This window comes from Canis aureus, chromosome 27 (genome assembly GCF_053574225.1).
Source record: "Canis aureus isolate CA01 chromosome 27, VMU_Caureus_v.1.0, whole genome shotgun sequence".
Lineage (NCBI taxonomy): Eukaryota > Metazoa > Chordata > Mammalia > Carnivora > Canidae > Canis > Canis aureus.
The window spans coordinates 9,946,423-9,969,632 of NC_135637.1; the positions used below are offsets into that span (position 1 = coordinate 9,946,423).

Genomic DNA, 23,210 nt, shown 5'->3' on the forward strand with positions numbered 1-23,210 from the left:
GTGCGCCCGCAGCCCGCGCCGACGGCCGGGGAGCATGCCCGCCGGGGCCCGGCCGCTCGCCCGGGGCCCGCGCCTCCCCGGCGGCGTGAGGCGGCGGCGGCGGCCCAGCGCGGCCGAAGAGGACGGAGCCGCGGCCGCGAGCGGGGTGAGTGCGAGCGGGGTGAGCAGAGCGCGGCCGGCCGGAAGGGAGCGGGCGCGGGGGGCGCGGGGGCGCGGGGGGCCCCGGGCGTGGAGGGCGTGGCGCGCGGGCGCCCCCAGGGCACGTCTCCGAACCCCCGCCCTCCCCTCCCCTCCCCTCCCCTCCCCTCCCCTCCCCCCCCCAAGACCAGGGTCCCCGCGGGCCGGGGCAGGTGCGTGTGGGCGAGCGCCCCGCTGGGCCTGTCCGTCCGCCCGCGCCTGAGCAAGGGCCGGGGGCGCGGTGGGCACAGCACAGCACAGCCCGAGCCCGAGCCCGAGCCCGAGCCAGCCCGGCGGGCATCCCTGCGGCCCTGGCCGCGGCCTGAGCACGGGGTGTGGCCCTGGGGAGACCTCAACTTGGGAGAAAGTGCCCCAGGGACGCCTCTGGCTGGAGGGAAACCTGGCCCATCCCCGTCCTGAGCTCCTGAGCGGCTCCCCTTCCTGTCGTCACCCGAGGTGCCAGCTGCCTCAGAGCTCCAACCTTCCCCTTGCACCCTGCCTCTCATCCTTTCTTATCAGGGGCAGGTCTGATGGCTGTTTGACGGAGAGGGGGGCACTTCCTCCTCCCCAGGACCGTCCAAACACCTCCCTCCCCCCAAGAAACCCCAAATCGACATACTGTGTAAACAATGTGCTTGCTAGACAAATGTCATTTCAAGGCGAGTCCTCTAGCTCTGTCCCCTTTCAGCAGACCTGCTGCCCCTGTAGAGAATGTGCAATTTAAGATTCCTCATCCTACTGTGCTCTCCCTACCTCTGAAATAGAGAGGGCTGGGCGGGAGGGGGAGGGGGGTGGGGGGCAATTGTGCAAAGTCTCAGGCTTGCCCACATCACCCTCTCCAGAATTGGGATTCTTCAAAGGAGACCTCCTTGGAGTGTCTTTCTTGGTCCACTACCAGCTCTCACCCAAGCCCCACCTGGGAGTCACTGCAGCTCATAGGACGGGCCCCTCTCCTTCATCTGGACCTGAACTAGCAGCCAGGCCCCCAGCATGACTGTCTCTGCTCTGAAGTGTCACTGCACTTTATGTTTCTTGTGTGACTCTTACCACCGTCTGCCTTATGTTACAGTTACTTTTTTGTGCCTGCTTATCTTCTCTGCTGGCTTGTGAGCTCCTGGAGGGAGGAGAGGCATGGATTTTGATTCAGCCCCAGTCCCCTGCCCTGGCTCAAGCACCTTCTGAATAGTCAGCAGCATCCAGATGGAGCAGAAGCCCCCTCCCCGGCTTGCCACCGGGACCTCTGCTCATCTGGCTCCTGGATGTTTGCAGTTATGTTATTTTTCTGCTCTTGAGAAACTGTGTGCCCTGATGAGATTCCCCATCCCTCTCCCTTTGCAGAAGAAACACTATGAGTTAGGTACGGCTCTTTTTCTTGTAGGGAGTGACTTGCCAAATGACTAGGACAGTACATGCTCTGCTGTTCTCTGGGTGGTGAGTGTGGAATGGGCCTTCTCTCTGGCCTCCCAAGACTCCCCATGTTTGGGGAAGCTGTAGGGTAGAGAATAGGGCCACGCAGGTCAAGGTTCCAGCCTGGCAGTCCTGCAGTGTCTGTGTGAGCTTCACTAAGACAATTGGTTTCTCTTGGTCTTGATTGGTCCTTATGGAATCTGAAAGAAAATTTCTCTGGACATATAGGCCCCTCTGGATCTGGGCCAGGCCTCCTCTGCTCTCTCTTATCAAGTTTCTTTCTTCCTTTTTTTTTTTTTTTTTAAGATTTTATTTATTTATTCATGAGAGACACACAGAGACAGGCAGAGACACAGGCAGAGGGAGAAGCAGGCTCCATGCAGGGAGCCTGATGTGGGACTCAATCCCGGTTCTCCAGGATCACGCCCCGGGCTGAAGGCGGCGCCAAACCACTGAGCACCCCCGGGCTGCCCTCTGAGGCCGGTTTTAAAAACCAAGCAGATGTTCTCCTAACCATCCCATCCAGTTAAGTCTTTCCCATTTGGTCTCTGAGAAGAGCCAGTCATGGAGAATGTGCACTCATTTGTAGAGATTAGAAGAGGAAACGTCTGGTCCTTCAAAATCATTGCTTTGCTGCTTTTGAAAAAGATGCCACAGGCCATGTGCTCTGCAGCAGAAGGGCTCCCAGGCTCTCGCTCCTGAGGTCTTAGCACTGGGCGGGAGAGGTGGTCAGAGTCAGCAGTCATGGGCTTGCACGCCACTTCTCAGCCTTGCTTACATGAGATCAATGCCTTTGCAGATAGCCACTCTGAAACCAGCTTAACAGGATCCCCTGCCACTGGACACGGATACAGCTAAGCGGTCTGGGCATTGCGTCTGGAGCTCGCTCCATTGATCTTTATTAAGCTTTTGCTGGGTCCCCGGGGGTGTTATTAAATGGAGCCATGGCAAAGCCACGTCTGTTTTGCTCTAAAACTGTAACGGGGCATTGCACCCTCTGCTCAAGGCTTCGGATAGTCTTACAGGAAAAATTTCTCTTCGAATTTAGGGCCAGGCAAACTTTGCCTCCCGTGCAGGAAGTTAGGTTGCTACTCTTTTGACAATGAGAAGGAAGATGGGGAAGGAAGACACGCATTGTGTGTATACTCTGCACACGCAACGTGTGCACAGGGCTGCCTCACGTGCCCTGCAGGTTAGGTAGTATTCTTCCCCCGTTTTCTCAGAGAAAGAAATGTACCCATTTCTGCCCGATTCTCCCCTTCCCTCCCACACTGTCTTTCTGAGGGATCATGGTTACTTTTTCTTCTTGGCTTCCAGGGTGCTTGGTGTACAATGTAGTATTCCATCTAGTAACTATATTCACTGAGCCTCATGGTTAGCATATTTATTCCTTTTTTTTTTTAAAGATTTATTTATTTATTTGTTCATGATAGACACAGAGAGAGAGAGAGAGGCAGAGACACAGGCAGAGGGAGAAGCAGGCTCCATGCCGGGAGCCCGACGCGGGACTTGATCCCAGGACTCCAGGATCGCGCCCTGAGCCAAAGGCAGGCGCCAAACCGCTGAGCCACCCAGGGATCCCCAGCATATTTATTCCTATTTTCATTGTCTCTGTGTGTAAATCTATATATGTATATTTTTAAAGATTTTATTTATTTATTCATGAGAGACACAGAGCGAGAGCGAAAGAGAGAGAGAGAGAGAGACAGGCAGAAGGAGAAGCAGGCTCCATGCAGGAAGCCTGACGTGGGACTTGACCCCAGGTCTCCAGGATCAGGCCCTGGACTGAAGGCGGCACTAAACCACTGAGCCACCAGGGCTACCCATCTATGTATTTTTTAAAGATTTTATTTATGTATTTTGTATTAGAGCATGTGCACAGGTGGGAGGGGGGATGAGCAGAAGGAGAGGGAGAGAATCCTGGGCACAGAGCCTGGCTCAGGGTTCCATCTTACCACCCTGAGATCATGACCTGAGCCAACACCAAGAGTTGGATGCTTAACCAGCTGAGCCACCCAGACACCCCTCTGTCTATATTCTTTATAAGTCATCACAAAAGGTTTCTAGAGGGATCCCTGGGTGGCGCAGTGGTTTGGCGCCTGCCTTTGGCCCAGGGCGCGATCCTGGAGACCCGATCGAATCCCATGTCAGGCTACCGGTGCATGGAGCCTGCTTCTCCCTCTGCCTATGTCTCTGCCTCTCTCTCTCTCTCTGTGTGACTATCATAAATAAAAAAAATAAAAAAAAATAAAAGGTTTCTAGAAAACAGGACAGATAAATGAGTTAAATACAATAAGTAACGTTGCACCTAAAACTTAGGCCAGCTCCTGGTGTGTTTAGGGAGAGGTGCCCCACAGGTAACACAAGTTGTGTGTGTGTCACTTAAATGGGCAGGCACGGGGTACCTGGCTGGCTCAGTCAGTGTGGCATGCGATTCAATCTCGCAGTCATAGGTTTGAGCACCATGTTGGGTGTAGAGATTACTTAAAAATAAAATCTTTAAAAAATTGTATTTATTAAAAAAAGGATTTTATTTATTTATTCATGAGAGACACACATAGAGGGAGAGTTAGAGACATAGGCAGAGACATAGGCATAGCAGGCTCCATGCAGGGAGCTTGATATGGGACTCGATCCCAGGACTCTGGGATCATGCCCTGAGCCAAAGGGAGACGCTCAACCACTGAGCCACCCAGGTGTACCCCCGCAAAAAAAAAAAAAAAAAAAATTAATGGCAGGCATAGTTTCAGAGGAGGAGATGCCCTTTCTGGGTAAGTCATTCAGGGCTGACTTCCTGGAAGAGGTGGTATTTGAACAAGGCCTTGAATGGGTAGAGTTGTAGAGTTTTGATGGCTATAGCACCTGTAAAGGTGTTTTCTGGTAAAGAACCAGGAAAATTCTGATGTGAAGGGAGAGGATTGGTCTGGAGGGTAAAGTGGGATGGCTGGTGATGCTTTTCCACATTGTCTCCAGCCCTGACAGTGCCTGAGAAGGCTGGAGTTAAGAGGGTTGCACCCTCGTGAGGATTAGAAGCTGAGGCCAGCAGAAGAGAAGCAACTTGCCCAGGACTCTTCTTTCAGCCTGGAACCCAGGTCACTGATTACCAGCCCAGTGCTCTCTCCTGACACCAAGGATGATGGCAGCAGGCTTGCACCTTGGCCTTTTCCTCCCATAAAGTGGTTATAAGGGTACCGACTCCCTCACACCCAGCCCAGCAAACACCATGACAAAGCCAGGCTCAAGCTTTATGGCCAAAGACATAGAGAGCACTGTTGGAGAGGAGAGCTGGCATTTGCTTTCATTACTCATATTAACAACTGCCCTTGCCAGAGGACGGGAAGAAAATTAACCAACAGGCAGGGTTCTGTTAACAGACAAATCAAAATCCCAAGCCATAGCCTTGGAGGAGAGCACGGAAAAAGCAGTTTCCCATCCTCTCCTGGCTGAAGTCCCTCATCCTTCACAAAGCTTTCCCGTGGTGAGAATGTGGTCGGGAGTCAGGGTGCGGGGGGAAGCAGAGAGTCACCGAAACTGCAGTGGGACTCTGGGACTCCAGAGACTGATCCTGTCTCAGAGCCCTGTGATAGGTGGGGTGTGGACATGCCTACCTACAGCCGTGGGAATGCTAGTCCTGCAGAGCAGAAGACTTCCAGTTATAATGTATCATAGGGCACGTGTGCACCCAGCTGTAAGGTACCACAATGACTATATTAGGGAGCACAAAACCACTGTCCTAGGGGAAGTACAGGGTTAGGTTCCTGCTAGCCTCTGCTCACACATTTGTTCCCAGTCGATCAATACTACGTAACCTTGTCTTATGTTTCTGTTTAAGATGCTTTATTTAATAGATACTGTTATTCATTAACATTGAAGTCAGCCAACAGCAGTAGTAGTATATCACTCACCCCTGAAGGAAGCTTATGGAACACAGGTATTTCCTCTGCAAGGCACACATCCCTGGTCAGAAATAGGGGATGGTGCTTCGGCCACTTCAAAGGGTGAAATCGCCAACAAAAAGCAGAGAAATATGAAAAGCGTGGCACCAAACAGAACCCCAAAAGGACGTTAGTTTACGGTCTGAGAGCTGAAAGAAAAAGGTGGTGTCAGCTTATTCAACCTTAGGTGGGATCATACACACAGGATGACTCAAAATTTTTCACTGCCCTGCACATGTTGGCATTGATTTTAGTGAGTAAGGAATTTGTAAATATGGAGTCCATGAATAATGAGGACCAACTTGTATGTGCAAAGCACTTCCACAATGACTTGTTTCAACTTGAATGCCGCAGCATTCCTCAGAGATAATGACGGACTGTTGCCCAAATTGTACAGAAGAGATGGGGTCAGAGAAGTGTAATAACCAGCTCGAGCTCGCAGAGGCTACTGAGCAGGGCCAGGATTTGCACCCACCCCTGGCTGGCCCCCAGCGGGGCTCTTTCTCCTTATCTGTGGCCCTCCTTGCGGTCAGATTCTTTTCCCCTCCTGTCTTCTCCAGTGCAGAGACCTTGTCTGCTACCTGTGTCATCGGGTCTATTCCTGTGGTGTCCCCAGCATCTAGCACAGGGCACCTCAGTGGTGCTCAGTACCTAGGTGGGGAATGGAGGCTGGGGCTGCAGATTCTGGTATTTGCTGGGTACCAGAGTGCCAGAGAAAGGAAGAGTTCTCGGCATAGGTCCCCATCCTTTGGCTCCCCTATACCCGCTTCTAGAAGGGCACTCACCTCTCCTTTCCACAAGCCTGCTGGCTGGAGATGCCTGTGCCCCCATCCCCAGCACACACAAGGAAGGGTCAGCATCCCATGGAGGTCCCTCTAACTGCTCTTTGCTGAGAGGGGTCAAAGGTAGCCCAAAGATCTCAAAGGAATGATCCACTTAGGGAGGCGTTTCAGGCCACTGTGGGGCTCCCTGTGGCCTTAAATCCTGGCCTGCTTGCTCCTGGGAACCTTTCCAAAAATGTTTTGCCTTGTGTGCCCCGTTAAGAGCTGGAACATAGGTAATACAGATTATTGCTCAGTTTTCTCTCCAAGGCTCTGTTTCCCCTTGCAGAGGCGGTTCCTGGTGATGGACAGAAATTTCTCTTTTGGCAGCTGGGGGGCTTTCCCCCAAGGCCTCTGGAGGGTCTGGCTGACTCATCAGCTACGCTATGAAGCAGGCTGCCAGTTCTTTCCCCAAGGCTGCCCCGCCAGAACTGAGTCAGACTCTGCAGCCTGCTGGGCTCACCTTGCCTTGGTCCACAAAATAATCTGGCCCCTCCTGGGGAGGGGTGGGGGGGCTCATTGGTCCCCAGGATCCTGTGTAAGGCCGGTGGAGGGAGGGCCAGCAGCGTGGGTGCTGTGAGCTGTCCCCAAGCTGTCTCCGTGTAGTCCTTTGAAAAGCCATCTTAATGGAGGTGTGGGGGTGGGAATGTGTCGAGGTAGAAATAAGATGACCGTTCCCATTTTCCATGGAGAACAGCTTCCATGGGCACAGGGTTGGCCAAGAGGCAGGGGCTTGCTTCCCTGCCAGGTCTGAAGGCTCGGTCAGGGCCAGATGAGTGATTGTGTCCTCCTTCCCCTCCTCTGTCTTACTGGAGGGTGCATCAGTTGCTTTTCTTGGCACTCTAAGAGTTGACTTTTCACTTGTGTTTTCATGAGAGGTGGGTAAAAAAACCCAAACATTTTCTGCAATTATGAGTTTTCCCTCTTGGGTAATCACAATGGAAAAAAGCATTTAAGTCCTTTGGAAACCATATCACCAAGGCGGGGGTGGGGTGGTGGTGTGGGGGGCGTTCATCGCGGACGCCCAGACATGGAGGCAATTCGGCAGCTACCGTGTCGATCCCTTCCCATTTATTTTGGGTTTGCTTGTTGCAGCATATTTCAATTAGTTTGCCAGTGCTGTGCATCTGACGGGCCAAACGTTTATTGTGGTTGAACCATCTGGGAGGTGGGAGAGGCCTGCAGCCTTCCCCAATGGCAGTCGGTAACTACTAGTTGAAAGGAAATTTGTTTGATGTGTTCAAGAACCCAACACTAAAACACCATTAATAACAAAAGCCTCAAGAGTTCTGAAAGCACGCTCACTCGTTTGGCCATCAATTGGACGTGCATCACCAGAGACCTCATTTTTCCTACCGTGTGTGTGTGACATTTTCCAAGACAGCCAAGCAAAGTTCTGAAGTGGCTTCTTTAATTGGTCCAGAGCACGATTTGTATTAACCCAGTGTGGAAAGGAGCTCATTAATTTGTAGCTGGATGCAGCGCCGTCTGTGCCGTTGCTGTGGGGAGTGTAGCAAGGGAGGCGTTTAACAGACCCTGCATTAGTATGCAGCTGAGCTCCCGTCCGGGACCACGATAGATAACGCGGGTTTAATTCTGGTTCCAGGCCTTCGGTGATTCACTGTAGCATCGTGAGTTCTCAGGAGCCGTCACTGACCAGCTCAGCCCGGCCCTGCTCTGCTGGGGGACCATGGGGTATAGCGCTCGCTTATTTTTCTTTTCACCTCTTTGTTCCCCCTGGCTGGAAGTCTCCTTCCTGAGGAATGTTCCGCCTGACTTTCCAGCTGGGGGGAAGAAAGGAATTCAGAATCCTATGAACGGGAGACCCGCAAGCCAGAAGGAGCATTAGAAAAAACCAAGTCCAAGGGTTTGACCTTTCCTTAGGGAGGGATGACTTTCCATTTCCCTGAAACCTTGAGGTCCCAGGATTGGGCATGGAGCAGAGTTGAGACTCAAGGGCACAGCAGTGAACCTGAAGCCTGGCTTATAAATTCTGGGCCATCCGATCCAGTTCACTCAGGTTTGTCCAGGTGGCCTGGTAGCTGAAGGACGGCTGTTTGGAGGATTTAGGCGAATGATGGCACACGTCTCATGCCCAACTAGGTTGACTCTTGATTATGGACTTCAGATACCAAGATTGCTGTGCCAGGAGAAGCCAGCTCTTTCCTCTCCAAGCCACAGGGTGAATACCTGGTCTGGCTCCTCAGGCTGAGGGACCTTGGCTTGTTTGTCTCCGAATCTCCAGGGCCCAGCGGCACTGTGGCTGGTGGTGATTTGGGGCCTGATGACCATGTTGGGAGAGGCAGTGACCAGAGGTCCAGAGGTGAAGGGCCCTTTCTCAATTGTCCACCTTTTTGTAATACCGTTTGGTACAGAGAGTTTTTTGCCCCATGTGTTTCATTTAACCCAAATAAATGCTGCTGTGCCCATTTTACAGGTGAGGAAACGTGGGCTTGCAGGGGTCGTGATTTGGCACCCAGTGCTTTCACCTGCCCTGTTTCACACTGGTCGACACCATAACTTGCAGGGGTCGTGATTTGGGCCAGCCCCAGAGGACGTTCACTCTTGACCTCACGTGATTCCGATTCTGCACAGTTATGTTCACGTTCGGTCATGGCTTTTACACACCTGTGCTGTGTTATGTTGCATCAGTATTTCCTGATCTGGTTCAGTCTGAACAGCATCTGATACTTCTCAGTTTGAGTTTGTATGTGTTTTTTTTTATTCTTTTAGGTTTTTTTTTCCCCAGAGGGGAAAACAGAATTCCTTTTCTGTTTGTTCTGTAGCTTTTGCTTTCCAAAGAGGCCAAAGAGCTCCACAAACTTAGAGAGCAGAGTCCCCAAGACGGGGCTGCGTGCTCTGAGGTCAGGGTTGGCTGTGTACATGACTCTGGGGCCAGATTCAGGTCCTGTTGTCAAGTCTGCCAGCTGTGTACCCAGGAGGCTCACGATTAGAGGCACAAAGTGGGGCCCAGTGCTCTCCTGCCTATGTCTATCCCCCTAAAATGAGAGCGGTTTTCCTACCAGCAGCAAATAGGGTCCAGTCAACCCCTGCCTGTAGGGGTGGGCAGGCAGTGTTTTAAAGGGCACAGTTCAGTTCAGAGTGAGCTTGTCTAGAAGGGGGGGAGGTCCCGCTTACCACCCACCCTGGGTTCTTATCGGGGACTGGGTCAGCTTGGTCTGTGTCTGTCCCCTCCTCCTGTCCCACTTTTGCTCTGTCCTCACTCTGAGGCTCATTAGAGCAAGAGCGAGGACCCAGAGCGGCCCTGTTAGGAGCTCAGCAGGAAGGCAGTGGAAGAGGAGGGGGTTAACAGGCTTTGTATCTCCCACCTGCACCACGGTTGCCTGACTTCCTAGTTTATCCTAGTTTATCGAGGCTCCTGGAAGCAGGAGAGCCCAAGGCCTGTGGCCCCAGGCCACGAGGAGCACATGGTGTAGGTGGGCCTATATGGAGCCTCTGGCTTAGCTCAGGGTCCCTTCAGCAAGTGCTCCAGGGTTTGCTTTTCCCAGACGGCCTAGAGGCATGTGTCTGGAGTGGGGGATTTGGGTCCTGGGTCCAGACGGAGATGCATCCCTCCAGCTGCTCACACTATTATGTAAGCCACTTCCTGGACACTTCCCGCCCCACTTCCTTGGGGCGGCTCCTGGGCCCAGATGACCCAGCCACAGGTGGGGCTCCCAAGGGCAGAGGCCGAGTTATCTCTTTTTTTTTGGAGGGGGGGGTCTTCCTTGGAGTGTCTTGCCCGGTTGTGGACCTGGGAAGGGGCCTCATGAAATCTCCGAGTGCATGGAAATGGGAAGGTGGCCTCACCTACCTGCCTGCCTCAGTGGCTGCTTGCTTGCTTGTTCCTGACTGATGTTTAGAATAACCCAGAAGGATTCCCAGCCTCTGGCTATGTTCAGGGCCGGTTGCAGAGGGAAAATGGAGGTTCCAGCCTATGTGGCACATGGGATGGGGTGGGGGAACAGGCGGGGAGGGCCGCTGGATGTCCTTTCCTTCCTATAGATTGAAGTGGAATTCACAAAACATAAAATTAACCATTTTTGAAGTGTACAATTGAGTATCATAGAGTACCTTCACAGTGCTGTGCGAGCACCACCTCTGGCTACTTCCAGAATATTCTCATCCCCCGGAAGGAAACACCCATTAGCAGTCACACACACATCACCACCTCCCCGCCCCCTGCCCCATGCCTGGTCACTACTCATCTACGTTCTGTCTCTGGATTTTCCTATTCTGTGTGTCCCATATAGCGGGGGTCATACAATATGTGACCTTTTATTTCCGGCCTCTTCCACATAAACAATGTTTTTAAGGTTCATCCACACTGAAGCAGGGAGAGGTCCATGTTTCATCCCCTTTTCTGTGTGAGGTAACATACACATAACATCAAATTTACCACCTTAGCCATTTTTGAACGTACAGGTTGGTGGCGGTAAGCATGTTCACACAGGTGTGCAGCCACCACCACCATCCTCCTCCACAACATTCTCACCTGTCCTCATGAAGTACCAGTGCTCTCTCCCCCTCCCCAACCCCTGCGGTCACCCTTCCACTCTCATTGCAATGAAATGTGACTCCTCTGGGTCCCTTGTGTAAGTAGAGTCATACTGTATTTGTCCTTCTGTGACCAGTTTATTCCACTGAATAGAATGCCCTCAAGGTACAGAACTGCATTTTTTTAAAAATGACTGAACCATATTCCAGTGTATGGATAGGTCATATTTTGCTTATCCATTCATCTATTGATGGGACACTTGGGTTGTTTCTGGGCCAGTGAGATGCTGGCTCTGGATGGGGACAGTGAGAGATGGCTGAGCTAATAGGCAGGAATTGTACCATTTCCAAGGGGTGTGGCCTTTGCCAGTTGCACTTTTCTGGGTCTTGGTTTCTGTATCTATCCAGCGGGGTAGAGAGAGATGCTCCCTTCTAGGGATGCTGTGTGTGGGGGTGGTTGGTGGACTCCCAGTTGCCCTGCACGGTGATGACATGAGGCCTAGTGGTGCCTGGCCTTCTGCCCACCAGGGCTTATCTGTGACTTCCACTTGCTGGAAGTTTCTCTCCCTTGCAGAGGTTGCAAGGTTGCAGAGCCAGCCCCAGGAGAAGGTGATGGCCGTGTGTCCTGCCTCTTGGCAGCCTTCAGAGCACTTGCTGATGCCTGATGATTAGCAGTAGGAGACACATGGCCTCCCGAAGCACTGTCCCCTGGGCCCCTCCTTCAGTGTTCCAGGAAGTCAGAGCCAAGAGGATGACATTGGCAGCCTCCTGGGGTGGCTGAGTCAGAGCAGAAAGTCAGTCTGGAATTCACTAAGTCACACTTGCCTTCATTAGGCTAATTAACTTTCGATGTGAATTAGCTTTATGAGCTGATTTAAGAAATCCATTACCATCCTAGGGCTAGCTTCGTGTGCAGTGGTGCCTCGGAAGCTGTGCCGTATATTTCCATATCCGCCAATTAAAGGTGCTTAATTATTAACCTAGGACTGGATGGCTAATGAGGGCTGGCATTCATGGTGCTTTATTTGAGAAAGCTAAGGACTTTTAAGATTAGCTGTAATATAGTTAAGATCGTACTAGGAATCATAAGTTGTGGTCCATGTTGCAGATGACTTGGAATATAAACTGAGGCAGAGGGTTGAACTGTGGAAGTTCATGCAGATTGAGAGTGAGGGGGTTTCTGCTCGTGCAAACTACCGGCTAGTGGCTAGTGGGAGGAAGTTCAGTAGTTAGGGTATCGGGCTAGCCTGCCAACAGAATGACCACCTGCCGGGTGCTCAAGTGGCTGAGTTCTCAAGGCATCTCCCCTACAGTCCTCCTGCAGTTAACCCCACAGTATAGGTGAGAAAACAGGCCCAGAGGTGATGAGTGACTTCCCCAAGTTAGTTGATAGGGCATTCTGGACCTGAAATTCTAGGCTGCACTGCTATTTTAGATAGTTTACCATATCATGGACCCATTTGGGAGCTAGGTAGGCTTTTGAGAGCCCACTTGGGAATCTAAGCATTATGTAAACTTTTTTTTTTTTTTCCAGTGGGCAAACTTGTTGCAAGGTGCACTTGGAGAAAAAACACTTCATATTTCCAGGACTTACGTGGAGCCTCCCAAGGCCTGGCATGAAAGAGTACTTGTTCATGCTGGAACATTCGTGTCCAGAAGGCAGGGTCCTCTTTGCTTGCTGGCACTTACCCACACAGAGCCCATTTGTCTGGGACCCTGTGGGGGACAGTCTTCACTGGCTCTTGCAGGGCAGTGTCATGGATGGTAATTTATGGTACCAGTGACCTGGGTGGGCTGTTTCCCTGTTTTCACGGCTTGGGGGTGCTTTTCTTTGCTGCTTAGATGTTGGCCAGCCAGTGTCACTAAGGTTTGGCAACACCCCCCCCCACACACACACACAGCTGGAGCTGAACAGATGGGGGGTTTCAGGAGGTAGAGGTTTTATTTTTAGGCTCACAGCCTCTGTGGTTCTATCACTATGGAGATACCAGGCTGGGGCCCACGAAGCTCCACGCTTCTTCTGCCAGCGAAGAAAGAGGGTCCTGTTTCCTTCTTGGGGCTTGATTCCCTGGGCTGCCTTGGCTTCTCGGTTGATACCTCAGTCTGTGTGTGAGAGACAGAGACAGATGCTTGCTTATGATGAGGAAGGGCTAGCTGTGGGACCCGCCCTGCGTGGAGGCCAGTGTCCACAGCTATCTTGTGCTTTGGCTGGATGGCACTGGGACACCAGGGGCTCCATTTATGCTGTGTGGTGTGACCCTGGGTGGGATTTTTCCCTCCCCTTGGGCTGCCATTTCCTCACCTGGCAGGTTGGGATGTCCCTTCTTTGGATCTGGTGACATAATCGACTGGGACAAACTTTGAGTCTATGGTGAGGTTCGAGTGGTATGAGTATGTGTGCATGTGTGTATGAGTGTGTCGAGTAATTATCTTGAGCCAAGGCCACCCTCAGCAGATTATCTAGAATTTTCCCTGCTCCTTCATCTTGCTACTTTTTCCTGTAATTAAAGATTTTATTTATTTATTCATGAGAGACACACAGTGAGAAAGAGGCAGAGGCACAAGCAGAGGGAGAAGCAGGCTCCGTGCAGGGAGCCCGACATGGGACTCGATCCCAAGTCCCCAGGATCACACCCTGGGCTGAAGGCGGTGCTAAACTGCTGAGCCACCCGGGCTGCACTCCATACATTTTTTTTTTTAAGATTTTATTTCTTTATTTGAGAGAGAGAGAGAGAGAGAGAGAGAACAAGCTGGGCAAGTGGCAGAAGCAGAGGGAGAAGCAGACTCCTACTGCAGGGAGCCTGAGACAGGGCTTGATCCCAGGACTCTGGGCTCATGACATGAGCTGAGGTCATATGCTTAACTGACCAAGTCTCCCAGGTGCCCCATCCTTTCCATACATTATCATAAAAGCTATATTAAGGGACATTAAAACCAACCCCTCTTCCTATCACCTATATGCCATCCTGTAGAGTTTATGAAAATCCTCTCTTCTATTCCTGTGGCAAATACACTGCTTTGGATTGGGTAGGAAGTGACACTTGGCACCGTAGCTCTGTTCCTACAATGGACATAACTGAGGCTCAGAGTGGCTAAACTACTTGTCCAGAGTTGCAGAGCTAGAAGCCCCAGAGCAGGAACTAGTTTCTCTTGCCTCTATAACCGGCACTCTCTGCGGCTCCGCACAGAATAGCAGGCATAAAGTGGGAAGGTGCCACTCTTTTTGAATTCCTCCTTTTAAAATCTCAGGCTCGGCTGCTATCCAAAAATAGGAAATAAGGAGTGTTGATGAGGATGTGGAGAAATGAGAAGCCTTGTACACTGCTGGTGGGAAGGTAAAATGGGTGGCTGAGGTGGAAAACAATCTGGGGGTTAGACACAGAATCACCCTGTGACCCATCAGTTCCACTCCTAGGTTACTCTACTCAAAAGCATTGAGAGCAGGGACCTGAACAGATGTTTATACCCCATGTTCCTAGCATCACTATTCACACCAGCCAGAAGGTAGAAACAACCCAACTGTCCACCAGCCGATGAATGGACAAACACGGATGTCCATCCAGTGGAATATCATTGAGCCATAAAAAAGGAGGGAGGGCCATCTGGGTGGCTCATTTGGTTGAGAGACAAATTCTTGATTTTGACTCAGGTGGTGATCTCAGGGTTGTGGGATTGCCTGCATCAGGCCCTGAGCTCAGCAGGGAGTCTGCTTGAGATTTTCTCTCTCCCTCTCTCTTTGCCCCTCCTGCATTCAAGCTCTCTCTCTCAAATAAATAAATAAATCCTTAAAAAAAAAAGGAGGGAGGTTTTGACATGTGCTCAAGTGTGGGTGAAGCTCAGACACATTAAAGTGGGTGAAAGAAGCCAGTCATGAAAAGAACGGTATTGCATGATTCTGCTTATACACGGTGCCCAGGATGGGTACATTCATTGAGAACCAAAGTAGAGGGCAGCCTGGGTGGCTCAGTGGTTTGGTATCCACCCGGGGCCTGATCCTGTAGACCTGGAATCGAATCCCAAGTCAGGCTTCCTGCATGGATCTCTGTCTCTCTGTCTCTCTCTCTCTCTCTATCTCTCATGAATAAATAAATAAAATCTTTAAAAAAAAAAAAAGAGAGATAGAACCAAAGTAGAATGGTGGTTACTGGGGGTCCAGGGAAGGAGTTCGTGTTTAGTGGGTACAGAGCTTCTGCTAGGGATGATGGAAAATGTTTTGGAAATCATGGTGGTGGTTTTATAACACTGGGAATGTCCTGTGAATGGTGGACTTAGAAATAATTAAAATGGAAGGAAAAAACCCCAACAATTTAGAACTTCAGGTGAGACTTGGGCTGGATCCCACCTTGCTTTTACTTTTATGGAGCACCTGGCTTCCCCAGACATCAGAAGAGATCCGGCTGAGGCCTCCCAGCTCAGTGCAGACCTGTGTACTGGTCCTCTTGATCTTTGAGGAGGGCGTTCCTGGCAGTCAATGGCCCAGCCCCATCCCTGCATGTGAACGACATCTGTCTCTATGGAACACTTGCGCACCTGATGTCGGGCATGTCCTTTTATGGCTCTGCTTGCTCTCAGTGAGTGGAAAGATAAATACCTTTTCAAAGAGCAGATGTCATCTGCATGGGGTCCCTGGCATCCACAGCTGCAAAGCGAGTGGGAGCTGGCTCCACTGAGGGCAGGTGCTGCAGGCCCTGGGGGAGCCAGGCGGGGGTGTGCAGAGGAATGGACCCCACTTGAGGTTGAGGCTCATACAGACAGCGTGGGTGTGGAGTGTGGCCCTGCCACAGACTGCTGTGGGAACTGAGGGGTCACAGGCTTCACCTCATATGCTGAGGCTCGAAGAAAAACATGAATTTTGGAGGCACACCCTTCAACCCAGTGTGGTCTCCATACTGGTCAAATGAATGAGTGAATGATCACCAAAATCCACTCAAGTGCATCTGCTCAGGTGTGTTGGTATAGAAGGTAGGGACATCCCCGTTGACCTGGCTGTGTGAGTGGGCGGCTCCAGGATCAGCCCCTCTCCCCCACAGAGGCTCTGGCCACTGCCCTCTACACCCTGAGTCCAGCCCTCCGGCTGCCTCCTGACTCAGACCCTCCCAAGGTAGCAAGAGGAATGTTTATTACAGGAAAGTCATGACGCACCGGGGGTTCTCTTCTTCCTTTTTGCCCAAGATCTCAAAGCTCTCTTTATTTCTCTCTCCCCTCCCCATGGAGCCAAGAAAGGCTATAGAGGTGGCTTGTGGCCTTGGGCAAATCAGCTCGCCCCTTGAACCTCTTTCCATCTGCAGATGGAGGCTGCGCTGGGTGCCTCTGAAGGGCTCTTTTGCTCTATGATTATTTCTGTTTTACTACAGAGAAAATTATGGGCTAGGAAAGCATGCCTTTGGGCTCTACATGAGGCAGGACTCAAATCCAGATGTTCCTGAGTCTTCTCTGCCGCCCTACTGTAGGAAGCCCTCTGTGATTATCCCAATTCATGTGTAGTTCCTCTGGTCCTCAGTGTGCCCTGTGTGTGACACATGAATTCACAATACTAGCTTGCTGTTCAGATGGTATGCAGTGCACACGGGTACACACACACACACACACACACACACACACACACGCTCTTCTCCATGTTTCCTTCGCTTTCTTTCTTCTCTAGGCGGAAATTATTTGCAAAAACAGCACTGAGCACAGGGCTCATTACACTGGGTGTGGACCAGTCTCAAAAACATAAGCAGATGATTATTTACTAGGAAATGTACTAAAAGAAAGAAGATGGAAAAACCCACTTGGATGCTTTCAATAGATTCCAGAAAAGCATTTGATAAAGTTCAACATCCATTACTCTTAATAACCTAGAGACTGAGGGATAGACAGAGTGCAGTGTGATAAAGAATGTCGCCAATCAGTAGCAACTTATTCCTTAATAATAAAACACTGTGGCAGCATCTTCCAAAGTCTGTTTGAGGGGCATAGAATGCTACTGCAGATTGTGTCACAACAGTGTCTAGAAACCCCTGCTGCAAGAGGCATCCCTTTGAGACAAGCTTACCCTCTGCCATCAATATTAAATGTTTCTGTAGATTGAAGCCAGGCCAACAGGCTAGGAAAAGGAAGTGGAGCAGAACTGAAAGGAGGTTGCAGAATTAATATTTTGAAATGGATACATGTTCATCTCGGGTTTTCAAAGCAGACACACCAAAAAGTAATTAGAAATAAGGAGACATCGGCAGCCCGGGTGGCTCAGCGGTTTAGTGCTGCCTTTGGCCCAGGACGTGATCCTGGACACCTGAGATCGAGTCCCACGTCAGGCTCCCTGCATGGAGCCTGCTTCTCCCTCTGTGTCTCTGCCTCTCTCTCTCTGTGTCTCTCATGAACAAAAAAATAAAATCTTAAAAAAAAAAAAAAGAAATAGGAAGACAGGATAGTGGCCAAGTTGCAAAACAGGTGCACAGCTGTCATGGCTTTCCTGAGTGCCAGAGATAACAGGCTGGTGGATTGATGGGAAGAAGCACCTCTGGCGTCCTGCTTGGTGTCAACAAACCAGTGGCCTCCTTTCCTGGTTAGAAATAAGGGTAGCTCCCAGGTAGCCTGAGGCAGCTGCAGCATCTCCTCTGCCTCACTGGAGCCTAGAATCCCAGGGAAATGTAGGGACAGTAATGCAATGCAGAGCATTCCAGGTCACTCCTGGGGTCGGGTCGAGACTGTTTCTTGGGGCCAAGCTTCCTGTCCAGTGTTTGGGTTATGGACATGTGGCCTGGAGTTGGGAACCTGCATCCCGAGTCTGGTAGTCCCACTTTCTGGCTTGTAGGGCTTCAGCTGGGCTGCGTAACCCCCCGAAACAGAATTTCCTCATCTGTGAAAGACGGAACACAAAGCCATCCTCGCAGGGTTCCCCTGAGGAATCTCTGAGGTCTTGAGCCCCTTTGTGGGCCACTAAGCTGTCCTTACAGAGGCTGGAGTCCACTGCCTTAAGATCAGCACCAACCCTGGACCAGGGATGCAATGTGCAGAACATATTAGATGGACCTCAGTATGGTCTCCAGGGCGAGCGGTCACCTTGTTGCACATCCCCGCACAGGGATCCCCAAGGTGGCTGGTTAGGAGAGTCCGAGTGTCAGAAGCCAGAGCACAGATGAGACCACATCATGGTCATTTGGATGAGGTCACCTCATTAGTCTCGGGGCCGAGGAAGTCTTCACGTGGCCCTGGTAATGCTCCAGCTCTTTCTCAAAGGCGTTTCTTGCCCCTTTTGAGTAAATGCTGGACATTAGGCATAATTCAGTCTCCTAGGGATGCTGCTGAATCATGCAGCAGGCAGGACTGCGAGGCCGCAGCCCGGGTCATTGGCTCAAGGCTGTGCTCCGAGGGTGGGATGGAGTGTGGCGGCCATACAGCCCTCAGGCTGAACCCTCCGGCTCCCACTAATTCCTTTTTAAGCAGCCTTCCCTCTGTCCCACTTCTTTTCCCCTCTCTTTCCTTGATGTGGTTTTGCTGCTATGAATTTTTTGAATTAGTTGAGCCATGGTGGTTTACGACCACCCAAGGGGGCTGTAACTTCCTAAGGACTGAGTTGTTGGACTTTGTGACAGCTTTTTCCTGGCAGCCTGGTGGCCTTGCTCTGCTGGTCAGCCCACTTCTAAAGGGTCATGGTTGCTGCCAGCTGGCAGGCAGGGTCATGGAGGTTAATAGGGCAAGAGGCCAAGCTGAGTTCGCACCAATCCCTGGAGAGCTTTTAACAATTGTTATTGCCTCACTGGAAAGTGATGGCTTTTTTGATTTTCTCTCTGATTCTTTAGGAATATGTGGTTCATGGAACAGGTGGACTGGAATGTGGTATAAAAAAATGTTTAAAAATCGTTTGGACCACCCATTATTTTTTTTTGCATTCTGCTATATCAAAAGAAACATAGGGACGCCTGGGTGATTTTGTGGTTGAGTGTCTGCCTTTGACTCAGGGCATGATCCCGGGATCAGGGATCAAGTCCCACATCAGGCTCCCTGTGAGGAGCCTGCTTCTTCCTCTGCCTTTGTCTCTGCCTCTCTCTCTCTCTCTCTCTCTCTCGGTCTCTCATGAATAAATAAATAAAATCTTTAAAAAGAAACATGAAATGCTGGCTTTCTAAAAAACATAGTTATTAAAATTTAAATTTAAAAAATTTAAAGTTCAATGAACTTCCTTTTTTTTTTTTTTTTTTAATTTTCTTAAAGAATAAATCACACCCTGAGCCAAAGGCAGATGCTCAACTGCTAAGCCACCCAGGCATCCCTAAATTTCCTTTTTTAAAAAAATTTAATTTGGGCAGCCTGGGTGGCTCAGCGGTTTGGTGCCGCCTTCAGCCCAGGGCGTAATCCCGGAGACCCGGGATTGAGTCCCATGTCGGGCTCCATGCATGGGGCCTGCTTCTCCCTCTGCCTGTGTCTCTGACTCTCTCTCTCTCTCTCAAGAATAAATAAATAAAATCTTTATTTTTTATTTTTATTTTTTAAAAAGATTTTATTTATTTATTCATGAGAGACACAGAGAGGCAGAGACACAGGCAGAGGGAGAAGCAGGCTCCATGCAAGGAGCCTGATGTTGGACTTGATCCCGGGACTCCAGGATCACACCCTGGGCCGAAGGCAGGCTCCAAACCGCTGAGCCACCTGGGGATCCCCTAAATAAAATCTTTTAAAAAATTTTTAATTTGTTTAAGTAATCTCTGCACCCGTCATGGGCCTTGAACTCACAGCCCTGAGATCAAGAGTCACATACTCTTGCGACTGAACCTGCCAGATGCCCTCTTGTACAATAAACTTCTAACATCAACTTAACCGTACTATCCATGATGTGTATCTTCCTTTAATGAGTCTGCTTTTTCTACCAAGATAATCACTTTTCAACCAGTGTCTGCTTCCACTCTACGTCTTCCTTCCCTGACAACTCAAGACTCAGAGCTTTCTAGTATTTAAAGAATATTTGTAATGTTTCAAATGCTTTTCTTCATTATTCATTCACTTATTCATCCACCTATTCTTTCACTTATTAAAAAAATCATAAAACAAAAAATATGTACATGATGTTATGTGAGACATTAGCGAGTTTTTTTTTAAGATTTTATTAATTTATTCATGAGAGACACAGAGAGAGGCAGAGACATAGGCAAAGGGAGAAGTAGACTCCTTTCAGGGAGCCTGATGTGGGACTCGATCCCAGGACCCCAGGATCACGACCTGAGCTGAAGGCAGATGCTCAACCACTGAGCCACCCAGATGCCCGTTTTAGCAAGGTTTTAAAAATAAATTAGATAGGTTCTTTGATTTATGGAACTTAAAACTTACAGGTTACAATGAAATAATAAAAGAGAGGATGGGTTATCTGGCTGGCTCAATCAGGGGAGCAGGTGACTCTTGATCTCAAGGGTTGTGAGTTCGAGCCCCATGTTGAGTATAGTGATTACTTAAAATAAAATCTTAAAATAAAATAGAGGATCAAGGCTGTACTTGATATGAAAAACATTGGATATGTAAAGACCTTATACTTGGTACCAAGCTGACTTGTTTGTACCCATGTCCGTGGTCTCCTTATTTTCCTTCCCAGAGGCAACTATCATCGCTTAGTTTTGTGCCTATGTGTACTCTCTCAGGAAGATTCTCTGCATACATGAGTACATATTAGGAAAAATCCCCACAAATGGCTGCCTACTGTTGTGCTCCTGCTGTGTTGACTTAACAATTCATAAATCCTGGAGGTGGTCCTCCGTTGGCTCACTTAGATTGCTTGGGTCTTTTTTAATGATGGGCTTAGTGTTCAGCTGATGGATCTATCATCATTAGTTAAATCTGTTTCATGGAGTTTTGTATTGTAATGGCAGAAGCCTGGAAGCAAAAAGTGCCGCAGCGAGTATTGTGGTATGGAGGTATTCATGCAAATATGCTCTCATATCCGTGGAATAAATTTCCAGGAGTAGAACTGCTAGGTCAAGGCGTGTTTTCCTTTTATTTTCGATAGCTGTTGCTGAAGCGCTCTCCACAAAGGTAGTACCAATTTACACTCCCACTTACAATGTGTGAGGCAGTGGTTTTTAACCTCAAAACCCCAGGCAAGGAAGAGCTTTTAAGTAAAATGAAAAATCTGGAGAAAACCATGTGAGAGCCTTTTCTACCGCAAAGTGCAGCTCTAGCTGAGTTCCTGGCACAGCCAGTTGAGGATACTGGTTCCTATTAGAAGCCACCTTGCACACGGTGGTGGGGGTGGGGGGACCCCTTGATTCCTGTGGGCGAGTTGCCTGAATGGTTCCTTCCCAGTGGGGGTTCCCCTCCTCTGTCAGCTAGTCCATCACCAAGGATCTGAGAAGTACCAGATGCTTTAAAATTACACCAAGACCTGTGAAATGACAAAATAAATTTGCCAAGGTAAGGACATTATTTTTAAAGAGCTACAGGACTCCCAGATGTTACCAGGGGCTGGAGGAGGGGCCATGGGAAGTATGTTTTAAGGGGTACAGAGTTTCTGTTTGTGGGAAGATGAAACATTTCTGGAGATAGATGGTGGTGATGGCTGTACAAATGGTTAAGATGGTAAATTTTATGTCCTGTATAATTAACACACCACAGAGAAAAGCAGCAGTTCACGGTAGCCATCCTCTCATGAGCTGAGAACACTAAAAAATAGGAAAGGTCTACTCTAAGAGTGAAAAGAGAATATACAGAGCTTTCTGAGCAGCTTGCCGCATTAGCCATGGTCTTATTTCATCTTGATCTGGCAAGAGCTTGGTGGTGCCTGGTGCTGGCCACTCGCTGAGGTATGAGAGCCACTCAGGAGGCGTTGAGGGCTGGAGATAGAGATCTCTCTGGTCAAGGAGATTGGCTGGGCTCTAGGGGCTCAGTGGTCCCTGAAAAGACCCCTTCTCTGACATGAGGGCCTGAGGCTGACCTCCCCATCCTGAGGTGTTATCTCAGAAATGAGACAAGAAGCTTGCCCCTGGCCTGCTGCTGGGTGTTTTGTTAGACTAGTATGAGTGAATCTGGCAAGCAATGACTGGGTGTGATCTTCATCACCATATTCCTGTGTCCCCAGTAACTTAGCTAACTTTTGCAAAAAGAGCATTTGCCCAGTCCCACCTAGAAGCTGGGGAGTGGAGCAGACATCTGTCTGAAACTGCTCTTCTTGGAGGTGCAGAGTAGATGCTGGGGCTCTGGGGATCCGACTGTCAAGGAGGAGCTTCAAAGAGACGTCACTTGGGCTTTTGCACTGCCACCAGCTTCCTTGAGGTGTTTGAGATGTATTACCAGTGCAGTTGTCATCCCAAGCTGGAATGATCATCAGGAAACCCATGCCGTGTGGAGTCTCTGCTTTTAGAGGGTGTAGGTGTGTGCGTGAGCTGACTCGCAGTCAGGCAGCGTTGCTTCTGTGGAGAATGGGCCTCATGTTCTGTCTGGCCGTGCATTATGACTTTCTTAAGGTCATCCATCCATGTGTGGGTCCTTGGTTCTCACCCGACTTGCAGAGAGAGAAACACTAGTCCCAGGAAAGAGCAGGACCAAGACCAGAGAGAGCCCCCTGATATAGACCAGTGCATCCTAGCTACCCTGGGACTCGACAGCCCGTTCATGATTGCTTCGAGCCACAATCCCTCGTTCTACAGCTCAAACTCAGATTCCAGGAGGCGAGGTGGCCACATAGCATTGGAGCCCAAACCATGTGCTACCCAGGCCCTGGACACTCTGTCTGGGGCATTTTGTGTCTTAGAGGGTGTTAGTTGGGAAAAAGCCCCAAACATTGTGTGTTCATAGTTGATGGAAACATAGCCCTACCTTCCCTACGGTGCACCCACCTGAAAGCCTTGTCAGAGCTTGAAGCCACCATGGGAGGCCATGCGGGCACTTGTGATGAGTTTCCATTTGACTCACATTTGTCAAGAAGGTGACACGACCTACCGTATTCACAGGCTGCTGTGATTGCTGAACTGACATAGCTGCTCATGTGGGTGGCAAGCGTATGTTTCCCATTAAGAAAATTGCTACTTTTGGGATGCCTGGGTGGCTCAGCAGTTGAACGTCTGCTTTCGGCTCAGGGAATGATCCTGGGATTCCGGGATCGAGTCCCACGTCGGGCTTCTTGCAGGGAGCCTGCTTCTCTCTCTGCCTATGTCTCTGCCTGTCTCTCTCTCTGTGTGTCTCTCATGAATGGATAAATAAAATCTTAAAAAAAAAATTGCTACTTTTGAACAGTGGAACTTTTTTGCTTTTACTAAAATTAAGAAAATAATAATGGAACAACCCACCCAACACCCCGAGTTTCTTAAAAAAGGAAAAAAAATGTAATGTCAACCCAGAAATTCAGCTTGGTATCATAATTCAGCAGAGCCACAGGGCCAGAAGGAAGAAGTTCTCACTGGGGTAAGGT

At 49.9% G+C, this 23,210-nt stretch overlaps 1 protein-coding gene across 11 annotated transcripts in view; it reads left to right on the forward strand.

Moving 5' to 3' along the window:
* Positions 1-58: 58 nt before the first annotated feature.
* Positions 59-23,210, forward strand: part of PITPNM2 (phosphatidylinositol transfer protein membrane associated 2) — a 140,220-nt gene continuing 117,068 nt past the window's right edge. For 3 of the 11 annotated variants that reach the window (XR_013366460.1, XR_013366461.1, XM_077875379.1), the window contains exon 1: positions 59-145. The gene's annotated coding sequence lies outside the window, so the exon portion shown is untranslated. The remainder of the gene's footprint in view (positions 146-23,210) is intronic. The other 8 variants (XM_077875383.1, XM_077875376.1, XM_077875387.1 and 5 more) reach the window with 4 other exon arrangements.